Genomic DNA, 20,866 nt, shown 5'->3' with positions numbered 1-20,866 from the left:
TCACCAGTTGGATGGTTCGAAGTCGGTGAAACAGAATTATATGGCCCAGATTTGATTCACCAAGCTATTGAGAAGGTGAAAGTGATACAGGAGCGATTGAGGACGGCACAAAGCAGGCAAAAATCTTATTCTGATGTCCGACGTCGTGATCTAGAGTTTGAGGTTGGTGATTGGGTTTTCCTGAGGATCTCACCAATGAAGTGTATTATGCGTTTTGGGAAGAAAGGTAAGCTGAGTCCAAGGTATATCGGACCGTATAAAATTCTTCGACGGATTGGACAGGTTGCTTATGAGTTAGAATTGCCATCCGAATTGGAATTTGTCCACCCGGTATTCCATGTATCTATGTTGAGAAAATGTATTGGAGACCCTTCTCAAGTCGTCCCTATCAAAGATGTACAAGTTACAGAGGACCTATCATATGAAGAAGTGCCAGTGGCGATATTAGATCGGCAAGTCCGCAAGCTGAGAACAAAAGATGTAGCTTCCGTCAAAGTATTGTGGAGGAACAAAAATATGGAAGAAATGACATGGGAAGCAGAAGAGGAGATGAAGTCTAAATACCCTTACTTATTCCAGAATGAAGATAACAATAATGCTGGTGGAAGACAGGATACATTGGAAGGTGAAACGGCTCTATGAGGTAAGCAATAATTTGAGAATACTCCTCCTTAATACAAAATGGTGATATGTAGATAATGTAAATATGCATAATGCTTTGTGTAGACTTGTGAAGCCATATGTTGGGCTTAATTACTTGCAAGTTTTGCTAGTGACCATTTTATAGGGGAAAATTGATCGGAAATTTCCATTGGAATCCACGATGATTAAAACTCCCCATAAACCCTTACATTCGAGGACGAATGTTCCTAGGGGGGAGGGTGTTACAACCCATATCCACATGTGTTAGTTCATGCCATATATTAGTTAACATAAATCCAAAAAGGAATTATCTTTGAGATGATAAGAAGTCAATCCTATTGGTCTTAAGTGATACAAGAGTGTATAAGGGTGATTAACCAGTATTAGAAGTTAAACGAATCAAGGATATTGTAACTCGTATTTTCAGGTAATCTAGCGGTGCTTAATACACTCAAGAGGTTATTTATTAAGGTATTTTAATTATATAATATTCGTATCATAAGTCTTGAAGTCAAACGAGTTATGAAACAAAAGTCGACAAAAGTTGTCGCAACTTAGGTTCATAATTTTACTTAAACATTAGGTCAAATGTTTCTAATCTTTTCTCATAATTTACAAGGCATTACGGGGTGATATACCAACAAAATTAAAGATATATGAGTCTAGTTTCCAAATCATTAAACCGTTCATCGATACAATCTCGGAGTAGAGAGATATTCATGTTTTTGCGAGACTGCGCCAAGCACCTCTCTATGGAGCCCACTAAGGCGGTTTAAGATATTTGGACCTATATAGGATGACTCCAACCCGTTTTAAGTCATTTTTTTCACTATTTTCAGACCTTAGAACCCTAGGAATATCCTCTCAAGGTTCTCTCAAGATTCAAGACCCAAAAAAAGGGCAAACAACACAAATCAAGTGTCGGGAATTCCGTGGCGCTAGTAAGTCTCTTGTTCTTCTTGTTGTTGCTCATTTTTGTGTCGTTCCAGCTCGTGTGGGAAGTTGTTTTAAAGGGTTTATGTTCTGTAAATACTCCCTCAAGTTCTTAATATCAATCTTAGGTGATTTCAAGCCTTCTAAAGTGATTCTAGTGCCGAAAAATACTAATTGATCGCTAGTTTCGCTTTTTTGTTGTTGTGGCAGCATTGGAGGGATATTTCATGGAAATTTAAGGTCAAATTGGAGTTGTTCTTTCTGTATAAAGGTAAGGAACCTCTTACTCTATATGTATTTAAGATTATCCAAGTTGCAGCTAAGCCATTGAAGCTAGAACTTGTGAAATATATATCGAAAGGCTTGGAAGTAATGTTATTGTTTTGTGGACTGTTTTGCGTTGTTGTTGGGGTGCATATTTTACTACTATCTTGTGGAGTTTTGGAGGAGTAAGGGTGTGGATAAACACCATATATATGTAGGGTTATGGGCTGATAGTTATTCGTAACATTTCCAGGTTGTTTGACACGACTACGGTGGTCGTCGTATGTATGGAGTGATTAGGCTGTGTGTGGACTATTTTGGGAGGCTCAATATGTTTATTATTGATGTTGTTTGGGATGTTTGGTGATTGTTTTTAATGGTGTGAGGTCATATATATAGGGGAGGGTGCTGTCCGTTTCATCGTAAAATAGGTTGTGGTCGATACATAATAGTTATGACGCTTAAATGATAATGATAGTATCGTTTCTCTTATTGTAGACTAAGGAGTTTTGACAATTGCATAGCTTGAGATTGGGGCAGTATATACAAGGTATGTGAGGCTATCCCTTTCCTTCTTTTGCACGACTCCGATTGTACATAATGTAATGAACGATCTTCCAAGATACTCTACTCTTAGAAGCTAGCAGTACTTACATTGTTTTCCCTCTTATGGAACGATTGATGTTAATGTTGCTTCTCTTAGTCTTATGTTATCAATGTTGTTGGTACTTCCTGATTCTTATAAGGTTCATAGTGAAGAGTTAGTCCTAATAACGTGTACAGAGGATACCGACCTTACGTCACTCCGAAAGGTTTAGAATGTGATTCCATGAGTCGAGCATGCATTATATATATGTATCTATTTTACTCTACCGAGCCACGCTATAGTTGGCCGGGTACGGCACCTATTGTGCAACCACTGATCAGTTGGGTTTTACCGAGCTCCACGTGGCCGGGTACGATTCTACCGAGCCTATTATGGCCGGGTACGATATGATGATGATGATGCCCATAGAGGCGAATGCTTTAAAGGTTTATGTATTTATACATATGTATCATGCATTTCATGTAAGTAGCCCTCAGAGGTACTAAGATGTTACAGGTTGTATATTCTCTATCCTTGCTTACATTACTGATCGTATTTATGGTTCCTTGCCTTACATACTCAGTATTTTATTCGTACTGACGTCCTTTTATTTGTGGAAGCTGCATGTCGTGTTGTAGGTCCTGATAGACAGGTAGGTGCAGCTCCCCCACCATAGTAGACTGTCCAGTTCAGCGGTGATTGGCGAGATCCCTCTCCGGACTTGCCTTGGTCTTGGTATGCAATTTTTGTTATAGAGATTATGGGTATGTCGGGGCCCTGTTCCGGCTATGTTGCAACACTTATGTTCTTTTAGAGGCTCATAGACAGGTGTCGGCTCATGTATAGTTTAGTATGCCTTGTCGGCTAGTTTTTGTTGTAAAGTCTTTCATAGTAGCGTGGTAGCTCATACCTTATATATAGTTTCTTGATTGTCTGGTCATCCCCTGCTATGTATGTTCATGCCGTCATATTTTATTGCTGGTTGTCCATGATCTAGGTCTACCATTTATATTGATCTCGTCAGCCCTAAAAGATAATAATGAAGGTTAGATGAAATGTACGTTGGTGCTTGGCAAGTGTGGTCGGGTGCTAGTCATGGCCCTTCAGTTTGGGTCGTGACAAAACATTAGGCCTAAGACATGTATATTCCTATTTTATCAACACATGCCAAACAAATATTCCGTTCAAACACCAAAACAATTATGAAACCTGAAAATATAAGAAGAAACAGAGTGAAGAATAGACCTTTAATTGAGCAGCAGCCAAAGAAGCTAACGGGGATACAAATATGACGGAATCTCGAACAGAACCCCGTGCTGATGACAAATCGACCCTCTCCACTTAGACCAGAATACTCGTTCAAAGTTCTGTTTTCGAAGAAACATGCTATTTAAGAGGGTCAAAATCGAAAGGTCACCGGAGCTCCGATTTGGAATCTTTATGAGTTTTCTCTGTTGCAAATTTCAGGAGATGAAACAAATCATAAGTTAAAGAAGAAAGATTTTTTGGGAAGGATTGAAAGGTTTGCTTGCTCTTAAGAAGAGAATGATTCTATAGAGAAGGGAGGGGTGTCGCTGGGTTTTTCGTGACAGCATGGAGGTGAAGAGATGCGGCTGCTGCTTTGTTCTTCTTTAAGAAGTTGATGCCCATCTCCTTTTTCTGTGTGTCAGCCCTCTTTGTTAGGTCTAGGGTCTAATTGTTTTATAGGATTTTTTAGGTTAGGGCGTATGGGACTAGGAATTATGGGCTTGGGAATTATGGGCTAGGTTCAAAATTAGGCCTAAAAATGGGTAATTCGAGCCAGAGTTTTATTCTTTCCCCGCGAACGAGATTAAAAATACGATCTCATTTATTAATTAATTCTACTTAAGTAAAATAACTATTAAAATAAGACTGACCGTTAACACAAAACTATTTTTTCATATTTTTCAATATTAAAAATGACTACAAAACATTAATGAAACTACTTTTTTGTAATTTTCATTTTCTTGTAATAAAATAAAGTAAAAGAGTAAAAATTAGTTGAAATAGCTATATTAGGCCTAAATTAAATATTTACGTGGTAAAATATAAAAAATCTTGGGGAGGGTCAAAAATCACATGTCTACAGCTGCCCCTCCTTGACTGCAAACGCGAAGAGTTTTCAGACAAAGAACGACTAGACAGGTTTTTTGACCCGACCCTTATTTGGGAGAGACTAAAACTGAGAAAAGGGGAATGTGACCGAGCCCTAGTATCTGAGCTGCCTACATATCATTGGCTATAAAGGAATCAGGCCACGTGTAGTTTAGAGGTGAGTGAGATGATGGAGTATGCCGAGGTGGAGAGCCGGTCGAGGTGCCATTCCGCCGAGGTTCCGGTCCGCGGTCCTGTTATTACATCAAAAATCAAAAGACGAAAAAGACTAGCTAAGCCTGTCAACTATGAGTTACAAGATTCCTATCTATAAGTCTTCTGATGCTTGATCTTTAGCCTTGAATGGTTCTTCATGCGGACTTTGGATTTGAACCTTGACGCTTGCTAGTTGCAGGTGCTAGCTCGTTCTTCTTCAGATTTTCGGATCAAGACCGGACATGTTGTGCTTGTGACCTCAACCATGTCTTGAGAAGCTCATATCATTCATCAACTTCTGCATTTGGATTAACTTCTTGCCCTTCTCTTTTTTTTTCTTTATTGTGACTAACTTCTGTTGATCAGCTCGGACTGTTGACTCGCATTCTTGCCGCGAGCTTCTTTTGTTGCTGACTTGAATTGTAATCTGAGATGCTTTCCCTTTTCTTCAGGTGGATGCCTGATTACTGAACTCGAATTAAAATCTGAGATGTTTTCCTTTTCTCCAGGTGGACGCCTGATTACCGACACTTAAATTGTTTCCCTTCCCTAAAACTGGTGATGTTCTCCCTTGCTTTCCAGGTGATTGCCTGATTGCCAAAATTTTATATGTATTCCCCTGCTTTCCAGGTGGGCGCCTGATTGCCAAAATTTTGACTGTATTCCCGTGCTCTCCAGGTGGGCGTCTGATTGCTGAACTTGAACTGTACTCCCATGCTCTCTAGGTGGGCGCCTGATTACTGAACTTGAACTGTATTCCCGTGCTCTCCAGGTGGGCGCCCGATTACTGAACTTGAATTGTATTCTCGTGCTCTCCAGGTGGGCGCCTGATTGCCAAAACTTGAACTATATCCCGTGCTCTCCAGGTGGGCGCCTGATTGCTGAATTTGAACTGTATTCCCGTGCTCTCCAGGTGGGCGCCTGATTGCCAAAACTTGAACTGTATTCCCGTGCTCTCCAGGTGGGCGCCTGATTTCAACAAAACTTGAACTGTATTTCCGTGCTCTCTAGGTGGGCGCCTGATTGCTGAACTTTAACTGTATTCCTGTGCTCTCTAGGTGGGTGCCTGATTGCTGAACTTGAACTGTATTCTCGTGCTCTCCAGGTGGGCACCTGATTGCTGAACTTGAATTGTATCCCTGTGCTCCCCAGGTGGGCTCCTGATTTCAACAAAATAGATAAAATAAAGAAAATGTTCTGCCCCAGTTTGGTAGCTGGGCACATATGTGAGTGTTAACTGAATCATGTTACCGAATATTTTAAGAATTTGAAAGCTAGATCCCATTATCCAAGAGGGTCCTGACAACTCCTAGTTAAATGACGGTTTTAAATCTAAATTATATCTTCTAAAGGTATGACTCCCACTAAACCTTGTTATCTAAGAGGGTCTTAAAACTTCATCCCATTATTCAGGAGGGTCCTGAAAATCAAAAATCAAGTCTTATCTTAAGAGTGACAACTTTTACGACTAAATTATACTACCCTACAGCAGAACTTATGCTAAATCTTGTTATCTAATGAAAATCTTAAAGCTAAGTCCCATTATTCAGGAGGGTCCTGAAAGCTCTTAATTGACCTATCTCAAGCATGAAAATTTTGAAGCCAATTTATATTCTTTTGGGGTACATTTACGCTAGACTTTGCTACTCATGATTGTTTTGAATTTTAAACTAGGTCCCATTTTTCAGGAGGATCCTGAGAATTTATGGTCAAACCTGTCTGGTGCTTGATTTTCCTTACGGAGGGTTTCTCCGAAACAAACAAAATTTTCTGCCCCTGTTTCAAATCAAAGAACAATCTTGTCAGTTCAAAAATATGGTTGTTGGTTTTTGGCCTTGACTTTGAGGGCGATGGCTCCTTTACTTCCCATGGTAACTGATTTCCGCTCGAAGACCTTGCTTGCTTATTGACTAACCACTTTCTCTGTCACCCTTATCACAGAATATATCTCTTCTCCGTTAAAATCCAATACCCTCTATCTGTTGCATTGCTCATAAACCGACATTTACCAAACCTTTGTGTTTCACATAAACCCCAAAGCATATTGATTGTTACCAACTCAGTGCGCACGTTGTTCATTCCTGATTTAAATCACTGACCTTGGCCTTGAGGTCTATTGCCCCCATCGCTTGCCATGATAACTTTGATTTCTGCTTGGAAGATCTTGTTTGTCACTAGTTTACCACCCCTTTTTGTCAATCTTATCACAGAAAATACCTTTGATCTGTTCACCCTAACCCTCCATTTGTTGCATTGTTCATTAATTGATATATACCAAGCCTTTGTATTTCATACGAATCCCAAAGCATGTTGATTGTTACCAACTCAATGCGCTTGTTGTTCTTTCCTGACGTATGCCACTTTGATGTGCTAACCAGATCCCGTTTTGTGTAATTTGGAAAGATGGTGGTAAATTTTGAAGTCATTTCTCACTTGTTCTGACCAAACAGACTCAGGAACAGGAAGTAAACAAGACAAAAGAAATAGAGTAAAGGAAAATGGAAAGAGATGATTCCTAACAAGAAAACTACACAGTAGGAACCTATCAAATGTGAATACCAACTCTAATGACCATGACATTCACCTATGGCCTTTTTTGTCAATGCAAGTCGGATGTTCAACTCTTGTTGTACCCTTAAACCGTGAAACTGGGCTTCAATGCTCTGATTATCTAATCTGATTCACAATCCTTATTCGACTTGTAGTGCCCGAAGGGTTTTCACCATCAACCCTCTCTCATTTTGTTCTTTCTCTCAACTTACAGTTGCCTCAAGGTGCCCGTGAAGGTTTTCACCAATAAGACTCTCTCATTTTTTATATCTCTCAGCTTTCATCGCCTTACGGTGCCTGTGAGGGTTTCCACCAATAAGACTCTCTCATTTTTCAGTTTTCCTTGTTTGGACCGGAGTGTTGTCCCTGATATGAATTACCTTTACTTGCTCGACTTGGCATCTCTCGAAGACTGATCGGAAGGTATTTCTTTGGACCGTAATATGGGCTTTTGGATAGGGTTAGAAAGAAAGGGTATCAAAAGGCTCAAAACAATTCAAATGGGTTCAAGATTACAACTTTCGGAATCAGAATTCTTACAACAACCACAACTTCAGCCCAATTCCTTTGCTTGGGGACTTTTGAATTTTTACTTTGATGAGACCAAACTGTGAGGCTGCCTACGTATCCTTAAAAGGAATCAGGTCGAACGTAGTTCATGTCATAGAAATTACTTTTGTTGTTGTGATTTTTCTTTTCTTTTCCTTCCTCTTTCTCTTCTTTTCTTTTCTTTCTTCCTTTTTCTCTTTTTGCTATTTTTTTGTTTTTTTGTTTTTTTTTCTTATCTTTTTCCTCTTTTTTCTTTCTTTTTCTTTTCTTCTTCTTTTTTCCTCTCTCTCTTTTCATTCTTTTTCTTTTCTCTTTTTCCTTTACTTATCTTTCGCGCTTGCGTTTCTGATCTTTGCTACTGATTCCAAAAGAGGGGTATGAAAGGAAATAAGTAAGGCTCAAAAGGGGTAACAAAGGATAAAGTATTTAGATAGCATAGCAAAATGCCTTCATCATTCCAGTCTTCAAAATATGCCAAGTACAAATAAATACAATTTAACCAAAGAAAATGATATATAATATCTCTTGACCGCATCGGAATTGATGGCCATTTCTACACACTTGCCTTCTATATCTGTTAAATACAAAGAACTATTGGACAACACTCTCACTCTTATTACCACGAACAACCCCTGTCAATTTGGGCAAACTTGCCTTTAGCTTCAACCCGATGCGCCATGATGCATTTCAATAGGATTTCTTTATGTTATATCTGCCCTAGTTTCACACAATTCGGGCTTGAAGTGATCTCAAAATGCCTTTGCTTATTTCCCCTCAAATGTCCCTACATCTTCAAAATTGTTTCATTGCTTCATAACTAAATTGACTTTTAAAAACCAGGTTGAGAATTACGCGTGCATGTCATGTCACTAGAACCAGCATTAGACTTGGCATAGAAGAGAACTAAACAAAGAAGATGACTAGAAATAACAAAAGACAGGAAATTGCATTAGACAGACGGTGAAACGGTTCGAATAACAAAATAAGTAAAACAAACTGGGGTACAACCCTAGAACAAAACTAGGTAACACTAAATAAGTTGCTATGGCTAAAGGAACTAGGAAAAATAAAAGGATAGAAGGGTTTGAGTCACAAGACAATATCTGGATTACAATCCTGAAATAACCCGGACAACAGAAATGACAACAAAATAAACCACCAAAACTCCTCCCTGGCTAACCAAGAAAAGAGCGTCTTTATAATCACCAAACTCAACATCTTAGCCACTGACTTCTGCATTAACAATACTAGGACCTTCACAGGTCTCCATCACATTGTTCTTAATAAATTGCTTTTGGGTTCCCTTTGCCTGCTCGTTCTTAGGATCAAACTCTAATAGCTCTTAAAGCTTTGCAGCGCGTGGACCTCCGAGGATCTCAGAATAATTCTCATATTACTTTTCAAAACAAATCATACCCACCATATGCGTCTTATTATGAACAGGCGATGGACTTTGGCTAGTGTCTGCTGCATCTGGATTTTGCACGACAATGTCACTTGCATCAATAAGCTCCTGAATTGCCTTTTTAGGTGCCAACACTTTTCTGTATCATGCCCCGAGGCATCTGAGCAATATGCGCACCTTTGAGAAAAATCAAACTTCTTTGGAAGAGGGTTTGGCATTTTTAATTGAATCGGCTTCAACATGTCCAATTTCCTTAGCCTCTGGAACAGACTGGCATATAACTCTCCCCATGGAGTGAAGGTTTTTTTCTTCTGCAACCTCTCATTCTTAAATGCTTGATTGGGCCGGAAACCTGATCCAGGAGGGTTTTGGTAGGCTCGTTGAGGCGGGTAAGACATTTGTAGACGTGGTACGGGCCATCACGGGCCTCGTGGGTGTGGAGCATATGGTGGTGCACTGTGGACAGGGTACTGGGAAAGTTATGTACGACTTTGGGGGTTCTGTAGAGAGAAGTAGCATTGGGGAGGGTCATCTGGTGCACAAGGATATCCATGGGGCCGATGTCGAGGCTGAGAGTGTTGAGCAGGAATGCCCAGCAGATCATTTTCTATTTCTCTTTCTTGCACCCAAACTTATTGGGATGTTCTGAATGTCTTTTGTAGTATCTGTTAATGTAGAATAACTTATGATTTTGCCTAACTTGATTCCCTCTTCTACCATCTCTCCCATTTTTAGCACATCATTGAAAGGCTTTCCCACGGTCGTGATCAAATGACTGAAATAGGTGGGGCCCTGGGCTTGTAGGAAAAGCTCTACCATTTCTTCTTCACCAATCGGGGTACTAACTCGAGCAGCTTGCTCCCTCCATCTGAGCCCAAACTCCCTAAAGCTTTCCTCCGGCTTCTTTTCCATTTTAGATAGGGAGGAGCGGTCTGGGGTAACGCCTGATTTGTATTGAAAGTATCGAAAAAAATCTTGAGCCATATCACCCAATGTAGGCCACTTACCGACATCTTGACGATTATGCCATTCCAAAGTTGCCACAATCAAGATCTTACTAAAATAGGCCATCAACAAGTCATCTTCCTCTCCAACACTTCTCATTTCACTGCAATAAACCTTCAGGTGTGCTACCGGATCTCCACACCCATCATACAAGTTAAATTTTGGCACTTTAAACCCCGTGGGCAGGCGAACATCAGGGACACAGACAGTTCTTTGTAAGCCATGCTACCCTGGTTTCCCATTCCTTGCTTGTTCTTTAAGGATTGTTCTATGCCTTTCAGCCTCCTGGGTATCCCATCTCGCCTTTCTCTTCCTGTGAACTTTTCATTTTCAACATGAGGCTCATCCCGCGGGCCCTGCTTGTATGAGTTGGCAACCTTGTGGGCAACCTCTGAGGGGTAATATTGGGCATCATGAGATTTAAGTGGGTGTTCATTGTCGGGGATAGTGGACATGACAGGAGGGCACTTTTGGGAAAAGCTAGTTGGAGGACGAGTGATGGAGCTACTAGGGTGGTTGGGAAAGCTGTGATAAGCGGGTGGATTTGGAGAGTATGGAGGATCATCTAGCCCTATGACCGAAGTTTGGGTAAGGGTAGCATCTAAGAAGCTAGGTGGTGACGGGGGTGGTGTCTTCCCAGTCATCCAGCCTGATATATGTCCGTTATGTGTTGTCTTAACATCCTCACCTCATCAGCCAAACTAGTGTCCTGTCCAACCAACTGCTTTCGGGCACCGGTATCAACCAACCCAATTATGTTGTTGTCCGCCATTGCCTTTTGACTTTATGTTGTGGAGAGGAGTTACTACATCGAGAACCACAAACCAACTGCCTGTCTGCTATGGAGATATCAAAAGGAACAAAATGGGATCATCCCGTTAGCGTTAGGGCATTTAACAGCAAAAATATCACTATGCGTGCAATGCACCTAGCAACAATTAATGGTTCTAGAATGACTTCGAGGGTCATAAGGTCATTTGGCATCATCCCAATTTGTCCATTTGAATCTTCTCTTTTCTTTGCACTTCTTAGCTCGCTCATTTTCCTTCCCTTTTTTTCTTTCTGATTATCGCTCTTTTTCTTCCTTCTCGTTTCTCACATCCCATAATTTCACCATCTTCTCTTCTTCTTTTCTTTTCTTTTTTGTTTTTTTTCTTTTAATAAAAAACAATGATTCGATAGACCCTATGTAGGTTGCCTACGTATCATGACGCCGCATGAATCAGATCTTTGCGTAGTTCGGGAAGATCGAGAATAAAGCAAACAAACTAACGTTCTTTTTTTTTCTTTTTTACCTTAATGACTACTCTGATGAGAAGAGAGAAATAAAAGAAGCAAATCTTTTTTTTTTAAATTTTCTCGACTTAATGTTCTATGACCTATTCTAAGCTCAAGCTTAACAGGCATGTTTTTTTCTTTTTTCTTTTTATTTTCCTTTTGAAACAAATACTCTATTAAGGAAATATACTAGAAGAGAAAAATATTTTTTGACTATCTTTTTTAGGAAGAAAATCTAAAGAAAAAACCACAGAAAAATATTTTAAATTTTCATTTGATATCTTGACGCAAGATTTCGAAACAAGCAATGAAAAAGATAAAAAAAATATTTTTGGATTTCAATTTTGATTGCCTAGAAGAGAAACTCTGAAAATAAATCAAAGATAAAGTATGTTGTCTTTTTCTTCTATGTACAATATCGTAAAGTTCTAATGAAAATAAAAAAAAATTAATTAATTTCCAAAGGAGAACCTCAAAAGAAAATCTTTTTGGATTTTGGAATTAATATCTTAAATAAAACATTTAAAAAGGTACTAAAAGAAAAAAAAATTGAATTTTGGTCCTAATATAGTAAAGAAAATATAAAAATAATTTTTATTATAAGTTCTAGATATTAATTGCCTAAAGGAAAAACCACCTCAAAAATATTTTTTTTCATTTTTACAATTAGTATTCTAAAGAAAATTCCTAACGGAAATATAAAACGCAATTTTTTTTTTGATTTATTACACCTCTTTTCAAATGCAAAATAGAAAATACAATAATAATAATAATAATAATAATAATAATAATAATAATAATAATAATAATAATAATAATAATAATAATAATAATAATAATAATAATAATAATAAAACTCGACATTACTATACAAAACTAAAAGGTAAAAACGACATAAAATAAAAAAATAGACTCAAAACATTAAAAAAAAAAAGGAAATCTTCTTTTAATCCACTCCTGAATGAGCGATCCTGACTAGATGTCCTAGGGCTCTGTCATGCTCAAACTCCGATAAGTAAATCCATGACCTGTATGAAAAAAAACTCAAACTGACACTAGATGAGACAATAACATTCCTTACTAGACACATGCAAGACATGGTTGAGGCTATTTTTGCAAAATGGCTTATGTGGCCGAAAAGGTGGCTAGAAGTACAAAATTTGGCTAGGACCCCGCAAAGACAATAACTTAAGATTTACTAGGAAGACCGGATCCTATGTGGGTTGCCTACGCATCACGCCCCGAAAGACGAGAATCAGATTTGCGTAGTTCGGGCAGATTGGATACAGGTGAGAATTAAAAAAAACAACTAATCTAGAGAAAATATATTTTTTTTTCTTTTCCTTGAAAATGATGAAACATGCAAAATCTTTTTGGATTTTCTTTTTCCTTTTTTTTTTGATTTTTGATTTTTGAAAAATGATATAAAAAAAAGTGCGAAATTTTTTGAATTTTCATGCTCTTTTTTTCGTCTTTTTCTTAATAAAGATGTAACAAAATATAACTGGGCCCACTTGCTTTATTTTCGCACTTCACCCTCTCTTTTTCTTTTTCCTTTTTTTTTATTTTTTTTCATTTACTCTGAACTATCATTGGTCTGCCAAATGACTCTTTTACCCTTGAAGATTGTCACATGTAGCATATTAGGATGCATCAGGATGGTCCTTTCATTTCAGGTACACCTGCCCTAGACAGACCCAACCCCTGTGTTGAGTCTCCAAAGTCAAATGCACATGATGCAAACAAACACTCCTACTAGGGATACGACATGAGGCTGAGTTATTTTAAGTTTAAAACCTGGGTGTATTATTCTAGACCTGGCTTACCCGAGCTGAAAACTCGAGTCGAGGAGGGGCTGCGTACCGGTAACCAAAAGATCATCCGGCTTTGCAACTTGTCCGAACCTTGTTCTATTTGGGATACAACACTAACAAAAAGAAGTCATGACCAGCGTGCACTCCTCGGGAGAGAGAAGAGAGGGGTTTCGTAGCAGTTTATATACAATTCAAATAATATCAAAGCGGTAAAAGCAACATTTAGCACATTAGGCCCAAACATGTAATAAAATCAGATAATAAATAAAGCCAAATATAACAATTCATCTAAGCTCGAATTCTGAACCCTGAACCAAAGATTCTGGGTTCGGTCCCCAGCAGAGTCGCCAGAGCTATCACACCTCCTTTTTACCTACACCCCCGGAAGGGAGTATATAAGGGAGTTTTTTCTAACTTAAAGTGACAATCGAAACGGATTATTTTATTAAAATTCAGAGTCGCCACTTGGGATAGTTTATGGTGTCCCAAGTCACCGGTTCAAATCCCAAATCGAGGAAAAGGTTGACTCTGTATTACAGTCCGCGAACTCAGAAATCCGGGTAAGGAATTTTGTTAACCCGGGAGAAGGTGTTAGGCATTCCCGAGTTCCGTGGTTCTAGCACGGTCGCTCAACTGTTATTATTAGCCTATTATCTGATTTTAGTACATGTTTTAGCCTATGGTTCAATTTTAACTTTATAACCGCTTTTTTTTAAATATTTTTAGGAAGATTGCAATGTCATTTAAAATATGTCTTGAACCACGTCAGATAAATGCACCCGCAGTCCGCAACACATTTTATATAACATTGTCGAGATTTGGATTTGGGTCACATAAATGCGCACCCGAGTTTAAGAAGGTAAATTATTAAATAGCGCGCCTAAAGCAACTGCACATTTTCAAGTTAGCGAGGGCCATGGAAATTCAACTAAATGGCATGCCTCGATTTCTAAAGATTAAAATTAATTGAGTGAGGGCCATGGGTTTCGGGATTTTATTTGGCATGGCACGCCTCGAATTATTCCAAAGGGTTTTATTATTCGAAGTTGTTATGATCGGGTTACATGAAATGCACCCCCAAATTTCGGAATTAGGCATCGCAACTACGTCACGGGAACCGTACCCATAGTCACAATGGTTTATTAATCGTGCCTAAAGCAACTAGCGCATTTGAGTTATTTTCCTATGTTAAGAATTATCAGTGCTTTTCAAGTCCATAGTACATTCACCTTCTCTCTAGGATAAAGACATGCTAATACATATTGATTATATCATGAAGTACTACTGACAAGAAAAATATAGCAACTTTGGAATGTTATTTTCAGTTTAAAATTCTATGCACTTATAAGTAACCAAAAGGAAACAACAGAAAACTAAAAAAAGGACGAGCAAGAACAAGGTTTTAATAAATTTATTCACATAGGCAAATAAGATACCAGTAGCGTCAAAGTCATCCAAAGGATAAACAAATAAACCAACATAAACATGCGTAGGAAAATAAAACAATACACAACCAGTAGTTCTCCTATTTCCCTTTGACCATTTCTTACATCACTGTCATTTCAATGTTCACGCCAAAATTACAAGACTTTCTACAAACTAATATTCAAAGTGTCAAAACAGCTTCTTTTAATAAATTAGCTAACACCCACTTCATTTTATTGATAATCTTTGATTTTCTCTACAACTTTCAAAGATGGTGTTCGTTTCAGGCAACGTCCAAAAGCAACAGCCTCTTTCAAAAATAGCCACGGAGAAAACTCAGCTTATTTTAACTCACACCAACTCTAAGTTAAGTAATTATGTTCTCTTCTCAAATCAATTACGTACTGATACTTCCTTTTCGAAATCACACAAGCTCACGAACCACTGCCATCCAAATTAAAATTCAACTTCACATGAAATATTAGTAGGAATCTCTAACTAAGGAAAAAGAAAGTTAAGAAATAAAACCCACTAAGTGAAATGGAATCGAAAGAGTGAATAGTAACTGAAGCTTGCAAACATTAGGCCTAAGACAAGTATATTCCTATTTTATCAACACATGCCAAACAAATGTTCCGTTCAAACACCAAAACAATTATGAAACCTGAAAATATAAGAAGAAACAAAGTGAAGAATAGACCTTTAATTGAGCAGCGGCCAAAGAAGCTAACGGGGATACAAACACGACGGAATCTCGAACAGAACCTCGTGCCGACGATAAATCGACCCTCTCCACTTAGACCAGAATACTCATTCAAAGTTCTGTTTTCGAAGAAACACGCTATTTAAGAGGGTCAAAATCGAAAGGTCACCGGAGCTCCGATTTGGAATCTTTATGAGTTTTCTCTGTTGCAAGTTTCAGGAGACGAAACAAATCATAAGTTAAAGATGAAAGATTTTCTGGGAAGGATTGAAAGGTTTGCTTGCTCTTAAGAAGAGAATGATTCTATAGAGAAGGGAGGGGTGTCGCTGGGTTTTTCGTGACAGCATGGAGGTGAAGATATGCGGCTGCTGCTTTGTTCTTCTTTAAGAAGCTGATGCCCATCTCATTTTTCTCTGTGTCAGCCCTCTTTTTTAGGTCTAGGGTCTAATTGTTTTATAGGATTTTTTAGGGTTAGGGGGTATGGGCCTAGGAATTATGGGCTTGAGAATTATGGGCTAGGTTCAAAATTAGGCCTAAAAATGGGTAGTTCGAGCCCGAGTTTTATTCTTTCCCCACGAACGAGATTAAAAATACGATCTCATTTATTAATTAATCTTACTTAAGTAAAATAACTATTAAAATAATACTGGCCGTTAACACAAAACTATTTTTTCGTATTTTCCAAGATTAAAAATGACTACAAAACATTAATGAAACTATTTTTTTTATAATTTTCATTTTTTTGTAATAAAATAAAAAAAAGAGTAAAAATTAGTTGAAATAGCTATATTAGGCCTAAATTAAATATTTACGTGCTAAAATATTAAAATTCTTGGGGAGGGTCAAAAATCACATGTCTACAGCAGCCATCGTTCACACGTTGAAGATTTGGAATCATGATCTGTATGGCGTGGAATGTGCGGTGTTCATGGATCACAAGAGTCTGCAGTATTTGTTCAAGCAGAATGAGCTAAATTTGAGGCAGAGAAGGTGGTTGGAGCTATTAAAGGATTATGATATCACCATCTTATATCATCCGGGAAAGGCCAATGTGGTGGCCGTTGCTTTGAGTAGAAAGTCAGCCAGTATGGGCAGTCTTGCTTATATTCCGGTCGGTGAGAGGCCGCTTGCCTTGGATGTTCAGGCTTTGGCCAATCAGTTCGTGAGGTTGGATGTTTCTAAACCCAGTCATGTGTTAGCTTGCACGGTCGCTCGTTCCTCTTTATTGAAGCGTATTCGTGATCGCCCATTTGTGTGTCCTTAGAGATACGGTGCAGCATAGAGGTGCCAAGCAGGTTACTTTAGGTGATGATGGAGTTTTGAGATTGCAGGGTCGAATTTGTGTGCCTAATGTGGACGGGCTTCGAGAGTTGATTTTAGAGGAGGCCCATAGTTCCCGGTACTCTATTCATCCGGGCACCGCGAAGATGTATCAGGATTTGTGGCAATATTATTTGTGGAGAATAATGAAGAAGGACATCGTTGCATATGTGGCTCGGTGTTTGAATTGTCAGAAAGTTAAGTACGAGCATCAGAGACCTGGTGGTTTGTTCCAGAAGTTTGAGATTTCTGAGTGGAAGTGGGAGCGTATCACTATGGACTTCGTTGTTGGACTCCCACGGACTTAGAGGAAGTTCGATGCAGTGTGGATTATTGTTGATAAGCTGACCAAGTCAGCACATTTTATTCCTGTGGCAGCCTCCTACTCTTCCGAGAGGTTAGCTGAGATCTATATCCGGGAGATTGTTCGTCTTCATGGTGTGCCCGAGTCTATCATTTTGGATCGAGATACACAGTTTACCTCCCATTTCTGGAGAGCAGTTCAGCGGGAGTTGGGCACACGGGTTGAGTTGAGCACAATGTTTCATCCTCAGACGGATGGGTAGTCCGAGCGAACTATCCAAATTTTGGAGGATATGCTCCGAGCTTGTGTCATTGACTTTGGAGGCTCGTGGGATCAGTTTTTGCCTTTAGCTGAGTTTGCCTACAACAACAGCTACCAGTCGAGTATCCAGATGGCTCTTTATAAGGCTTTGTATGGTAGGCGGTGCCGGTCGCCAGTTGGATGGTTTTAGCCGGGAGAGGCTCGGTTGTTGGGTACAGATCTGGTTCAGGATGGCTTGGACCAGGTCAAAATTATTCAGGATAGGCTTCGTACACCTCAGTCCAGGCAAAAGAGTTATGCCAACCGTAAGGTTCGTGATTTGGCATTCATGGTCGGTGAGCGGGTATTACTTCGAGTGTCGCCTATGAAGGGCGTGATGAGATTTAGGAAGAAGGGCAAGCTTAGCCCTAGGTTCATTGGCCCGTTTGAGATTCTTGATCGAGTGGGAGAGGTAGCTTACAGACTTGCATTGCAACTGAGCTTATCAGTCATGCATCCAGTGTTTCATGTGTCCATGCTTCGGAAATATCATGGTGATCCATCCCACGTGTTAGATTTCAGCATTGTCCAGTTGGACAGGGACTTATCTTTTGAGGAGGAGCCGGTAGCTATTCTAGACCGGCAGGTTTGTCAGTTGATATCGAAGAGTTTTCCTTCTATTTGTGTTCAGTGGAGAGATCAGCCCGCTGAGGCATCGACCTGGGAGTCCGAGTCCGATATGCGGAGCCGTTATCCCTATCTTTTCCCCGAATCAGGTACTTCCTTCTTCTGTCCGTTCGAGGATGAACAGTTGTTTTAGAGGTGGAGGCTGGGTCATCACTTGTTTTAAAAGTAAATTCTGCATTTCGAGGCCTTAAAACCTCTTTCGGCATCACCTCAATTGGCATGCGCAGTCCGGGCGCGTAGCCGGAAAGCCATTTTGTGAAAATCTGTGAAAAATAATGAATTTTGACTTTAAAATGAGTTTAAATTGACTTCAGTCAACATTTTAGGTAAACGGACCCGGACCCATGATTGGACGGTCCCGGAGGGTCCGTAGGAAAATATGGGACTTGGGCTTATGCCCAGAATCGAATTCCGAAGTCCCAAGCCCGAGAAATGAATTTTTTAAAGAAAATTATTTTCTGAAATTATTTATGAGTTTTGAAATAAAATGTGTTTAAAATTTGATGGTATCGGACTCGTATTTTAGTTCTGGCATCGGGTACAGGTCTTATATGTGATTTAAGGTAAGTTTGTGAAATTTGGTAAGAAACGGACTTGAAACGACGTGAATCGGATCGTTTTTGAGAAAATTGAAAATTTGAAGTTCTTAAGAAAATTTCATGATTTTGATGCTAAATTCATAGTTGTTGATGTTATTTTAGTGATTTGAACATAAGAGTGAGTTCGTATGATGTTTTTGGTTGGTGTGCATGTTTGGTTTGGAGCCCCGAGGGCTCGGGTGAGTTTTGGATAGGCCACGGGATGGATTTTGGACTTGGTGAGTTGCAGGTTTTTAGCTGGTGTGATCAGGCCTGCAGGCTTCGCAGACTGACTAGCAAATGCGAAGGCTGAGTTGCAAATGCGAAACAGCCCAGGCCAGCTCTTTCTTGCAAATGCGATACGCCCCTTTTGGGCCTGTTATCGCAAATGCGATCCTTTTTTCGCATTTCCCAACTCACAAATGCGAGAATCCCTTCGCAAATGCGAACATAGTAGAGGTCGGGGTTCGCAATTGCGAACCCTGGTCACAATTCCCATATCTATTACCTGCAATTTTATAATTTAGCCGAAAATCTCTCATTTTTCACACGCTTTCAAAACCAAAACACTCTTGGGCGATTTTTCAAAGACAACTCTTCTTCCAAATCGATTGTAAGTCAATTTTAACTAGTTTCCTTCAATCATTAACATCTTTTCACATGATTTCAACTCAAAATCAATGATTTTCATGGGGGAAATTGGGTGTTTTGGGTAGAACCTAAGTTTTTTAAAAATTGGGGATTTGGACCTCGATTTGAGGTCCGATTTTAAAATAAATTATATATTTGGATTCGTGAGGGAATGGGTAATCAGGTTTTGGTTCGAACCTCGGGTTTTGACCATGTGGGCCCGGGGGCGATTTTTGATTTTTGGGTAAAACTTTGAAAAAACTCATTTTTATACATTAGAATTGATTCATTTAGCATTTACTGATGTAATTAAGTAATTTATGACTAGATACGAGCGAATTGGTGGTGGAGTCAAGAGGTAAAGCGATAGTAGAGGCTTGAATTGTGTTCGTGGCATCGAGGTAAGTGTTTGGTCTAACCTTAGCTTGAGAGATTAGGAGTCGAGTCCTATTTGCTATGTGATATTTGTCGAGTACGATGTATAGGCATAGTGACGAGTATCTACACGTTGGTGTCAAGCATGCCCATGAGTATTATATTGTGACTATTATGGCTTCGTTGTATTATTCATGATTTGATGATGATTTCTATTGTTGGGCAAAGTTTGTGGAAGTAATTGTGACATTTGGACATTGAGGAGCGTTGGCTCAAGTTGTACAATGAAATGTGAAAGTATAAGTGTAAATTGAATCTTTTAGAGCATTGACTCAAAGTTGTGAAGTGAGTTGTGAAGTAAAAGTGAAAAAGAGAAGAGAATCATTATATTATCCCCCTTGCCGGAAATTTGTTGTTTTTTGATGTTATCTCCCTAGCCGGGATGTTGATGCTTCTTTTGATGTTATTCCCTTGTCGGGACTTGATTGTTGAACTATTGTTCCCTTGCCGGGATTCTTATCGTAATTTCATTTATTCCCTTGCCCTATTATTTGTGATTGTTGTTTGGGTGAAGAGGAGTGTTAAAGCACAAAAGGTGATGTCGTGTATTATTTTGGTGAGAGAGTGTTAAAGCACGAAGGGTGATGCCGTGTATGATTTGTGAGGAAAGAATGTAAAGCACGAAGGGTGATGTCGTGCCGCTCGATGTACCATTCCGTGCCGATTATATTGATTATATGGTGAGGACGAGAGTAAAAGCACGAAGGGTGATGCCATGCACATTTTCATTACTTGATTGCTTTGGTGAGGACGAGAGTAAAAGCACGAAGGGTGATGTCGTGCACTTATTGGTTTCTGATTCTTTGTTGATATCTGAGATATGTTGTTTCTTTCAATTTCCTGTTGTCATTCTATTCTAAATTGATAGTTCTCCCGCAGCATGTTACCCCTCCCATACTTGATCGTATATTTCTGTTCTTCTTTTCCGCTGTATATAGCTAAATTGCACAGGTGTATTTGGTAGTCTGGTCCTAGCCTTGTCACTACCAGCACATGGGGTCGGTTGTGCTGATACTACACTATGCACTATGTGCAGATCCCGGAGCAGCATCATTTGGACTGTAGATTGGGTGGCTGCCTTCAGTCCACGCGGAGATCCAAAGTAGACCTGCAGACGTCCGCAGGCCCTGGCGTCTCCCTCTACCCCTTTATTCCTGTTTCATTTCCTTAATTCAGAAACAATGTAT

General features: G+C 39.3%; 1 long non-coding RNA gene across 2 annotated transcripts; it reads right to left on the bottom strand.

Moving 5' to 3' along the window:
* Positions 1 to 4,659: 4,659 nt before the first annotated feature.
* On the bottom strand, positions 4,660 to 15,956 carry LOC142162876 (uncharacterized). 2 transcript variants are annotated; one of them, XR_012694366.1, is made up of 2 exons: positions 15,483 to 15,956; positions 4,660 to 5,916 (listed from the first exon to the last, which is right to left on the bottom strand). It is a non-coding gene; the product is annotated as an uncharacterized LOC142162876 (long non-coding RNA). The 2 variants fall into 2 exon arrangements; XR_012694365.1 differs by lacking the exon at positions 4,660 to 5,916 and adding an exon at positions 14,856 to 15,226.
* Between the last annotated feature and the right edge of the window lie 4,910 nt (positions 15,957 to 20,866).

This window comes from Nicotiana tabacum, chromosome 8 (assembly GCF_000715075.1).
Source record: "Nicotiana tabacum cultivar K326 chromosome 8, ASM71507v2, whole genome shotgun sequence".
Lineage (NCBI taxonomy): Eukaryota > Viridiplantae > Streptophyta > Magnoliopsida > Solanales > Solanaceae > Nicotiana > Nicotiana tabacum.
Note: the sequence above shows the minus strand (reverse complement) of the source record. Positions and strands in the feature narration are given on the sequence as shown.